This window comes from Antedon mediterranea, chromosome 5, assembly GCF_964355755.1.
Source record: "Antedon mediterranea chromosome 5, ecAntMedi1.1, whole genome shotgun sequence".
NCBI lineage: Eukaryota > Metazoa > Echinodermata > Crinoidea > Comatulida > Antedonidae > Antedon > Antedon mediterranea.
Genome location: NC_092674.1, coordinates 13,568,458 through 13,572,062, shown reverse-complemented (window position 1 = coordinate 13,572,062; position 3,605 = coordinate 13,568,458). Strand labels below are relative to the sequence as shown.

At 29.7% G+C, this 3,605-nt stretch overlaps 1 long non-coding RNA gene across 1 annotated transcript; it reads left to right on the top strand.

Annotated features, from left to right (window-relative positions):
* The first annotated feature begins 398 nt into the window (after nt 1-398).
* Nucleotides 399-3,018, top strand: LOC140049132 (uncharacterized). Its single transcript, XR_011845190.1, has 4 exons — nt 399-736; nt 1,292-1,449; nt 1,833-1,917; nt 2,484-3,018. It is a non-coding gene; the product is annotated as an uncharacterized lncRNA (long non-coding RNA).
* Nucleotides 3,019-3,605: the final 587 nt, after the last annotated feature.

The window sequence follows — 3,605 nt, the reverse complement described above, 5'->3', positions numbered from 1 at the left end:
AACTTCGTCAGTCTCCTAGTCTAGGCCTAGTTCTACTTCATCCTCAATTGGCATCCTCGTTTTCTCCAGGCATACTTATTACTGATGTTTCCATCGTCAACTGCAGGAGGTTGCCGATTGTTATACTCGTCCTTAAAATGGCGTCTTATGACATGCTTGTAAAACGAATTGTAAATTCCAAAGCTTGCCGGGCAGCGAACCACCAATTCCACATGTTACTCGAAAATTCGGAGTATTTCCATGAATTGAATTATAATGCCTTAGCAAATAGGGTAGCAAATACTGTACCTACTTCAGTTTACTGGCACAAACTTATCGCTTTTTTTCGGACTGCAACAAACATGTGTCATTATTATTGTCTGTCGTATTACTGTTGGTCCAGACGTTTTACAGATTTGCTTTAACCACCATGGAGGTTTATACCTCCATGCTTTAACGTTGAGCAGTATAATGACCTTATACATTCTGGGTAAAAGGCCAGCGATAAATTTTTGGTTATAGTTGAAAAACAACACTGTGTGTGGTCGATGACCTAGCTCCCGGCGGGATCATGGCCAACGGTTTTTTAAAGTAATCATTCAAAATCTAGAGTTTGTAAGTAAAAGACACCTTTCATCGCAATTTATATATTAAATGCTTCAATAGGCCTAGTAAGATTAGTCTAATATAATGTCGAAGGAAGACGCTTTGTTGAAGATCCGAGAAATAGATGAAGAAGTGGCCAACATTTTAACAGGTTCGTAGGCCTAATAATTATATTTTAATCTGCCAGCAGTCTAGGCCTAGCCTAGGCTCCTTCCTAGTTAGTAATACTGTAGGCCTGGAACTAGTAGGTCTAGGCTAGCCTACTATGCCTGTACTGACGGACAGGTGTATAGGTTTAGCTTAGCATTTTAGTTCAGACATTGACAGAGGGGACAAATATTGTCGGACCTATTTCAGCTAGGTATAAGGAAGGCCTAATAATAGATAATACAATTATAATGTAACAGTTATTTTGTAATGTAGCCATGAAATATCTACGAAGGATTATACTGTATTATATACACATATTCCAATGAGAAATATAATGACATTTAAAAACACTTCTTTATATTTAATTAATTGTACACACTAAGTAATCCCCGAAGTGATCACATCGATATTGAAACTTTATGTTTTTAACTCTAAATTTAAAAAAAACATACTAAAAAAACAAACAAAAAACATACGTACTGCATAACTAAAATTGTTATATTAAATTTCTTTTTAAAAAACTGTGTTATTTACAATATCTTAAATTATTTGTTAGGTAATTGAAGAAGTTCGAAGGATACTAATTATTACTAGGCAAAGAGGAATGAAATACAAAAGAAAGCTTTTTAAAAAAGTTCTTAGCAAATTTTTCCAAAGAAGAGAATAATATAGTTTATTTTGGTATTTTAAAGAGAAACACCAGTCCTCCATCTGGTAAGTACAGTGTATGTTTTTGTACTTTTATCTATTCATAAATAGTTTTAATTTTATAATGGACCAATGGTAGTGAGGAAAATACGTGTACATATTGTGTACGTATTTTTAACAGCTTGGTTCGACTCAAGCTAGTGTCATGCACTCCTCCCTTTGACAACTAAAATTAAATAAATGACTTATGAATATTAATTTTTGACATATTATTGCTCTCCTGGCCAGCCCACCCTTTCCCCTTCCTTTTACATTGACCACCTACAAAACTGTAGGCTACATTATTTAAAATTTGAGCTACAGTATATCAAGTTTATGTCCATACATTATTCCACTCATTTAAATAAATTTATATAATATAATGTTTTCAATTTGTTATTTTTGGTTAGGTTCAAAGATAACCCATATGTTGTCAAATCTGTCAAACATATTTGTTGGGAAAAACTCATCAAAAAAAGTCTGCCGACCTTGAAGGTATTTAGTGTTTTTTAAAATTTAAAATACAAGTAACATTATGTACATTAAAAAAAAATATCTTAAAGTGTTTTTTTAAAATCAAATTTATCTTAGCTTAAAATTCGAGGTATATACTATGTTTACAATAATTTATTAAAATCAAACAATTAAACAAAATTTACATTTAATTGTATGATTGTTATTATAAACATTGATACGGAATAAAAACATCAATCAGGATTGAGCACCGTTTTGCGTATTGTCTTCCTAAATAGTAATATTAAAAATAAATTTAGACCCTAATAATTTAACTAAAAATAATAGATACAGCCAGGCCTGTCTTTGGGATCGGTATAAACAGGGCAAAGTTTGTGATTAAAAAGTTCAAATGCATATTCCACCCACCCTTATGTCTTATAATGTAAAATTATTCTTACCACCGTTCTAATATTGCGTCATGTTTTTGTGTTTACCGCCCCAGATATAGGACTCTAAAACCACACCGTACCCAATTAGTTGATGATGTTACACATATTTTAAATACAGTAATAACTAAAACTATATTAATCTCTTTTCATTTTTAGGAACATGAATAAAGATCCAGAATCCTGGTCTTCACGCCGTTCAGGTAATATGCCGGTATTGCTTTTGGACACAGAAATGGCCTACATTAAAGTTTAGCAAACAATTCTAACTACAAAGAAAGCAAAATTAGATGAGGCTCTAGTTACTCTCCTCTCCACTTTTTACCTTCTGGATTTCGATTATCCAAAATGAAAAGAAGTAGGCCTCACTATCCTTTAACAGTTAGTGATTTGTGATGAAAACACACCTGTACACTTGACAAAGGCTGTTGAATCATCATTAGTATACATTAATAAATTTAAAGACACCTAATAGTTTAAAGCCCAGGTGCGGGAGAAGAATTTTACGAAATTTGTATTTTACCATTTTAATGTTTTTAAGTTTTCTTTTGATGGCATTTTATTATTAATAAAAACAAGTTTGTTTTAAAGAAGTTGTATATATTATTGTACCTAATGTCATGTAAATTGTAGTTCTTAATGAAAATAACAGTATTGTTAATATTATGTTTTATAACATTCTTGAATTTATTTGTTTAAGTAAACTATTACTTAAAATGAGTATTCATTTATCGTTCTTAAAATAAATTTTTAATGATTTATATTTTATAGAATTCTTGTTTCAAGCAATTTTTTTCCCAATATAAGTAAGAATTTACGAATTTTAATTTGATAGAATTCTTGTTTCAAGCAATACTTTTCTTAAAATAAGTAAACATTTACTGGTTTTTATTTGATAGACTTCTTGTTTACTTATTTAAAAAAAAGTTTTGCTTGAAACAAGAATTCTACAAATAAAAATCGGATCTTACTTATTTTAAGAAATATATTGCTTGAAACAAGAAAACTAAAAATATAAATCGGAATATTCTTACTTATTTTAAGAAAAATATTGCTTAAAACAAGAATTCTAAAAAATACAAACCGGAATATTTTTACTTATTTTAAGAAAAATATTGCTTGAAACAAGAATTCTACAAATAAAAATCGGAATATTCTTACTTATTTTAAGAAATATATTGCTTGAAACAAGAATTCAAAAAATACAAATCGGAATATTCTTACTTATTTTAAGAAAAATATTGCTTGAAACAAGAATTCAAAAAATACAAATCGGAATAT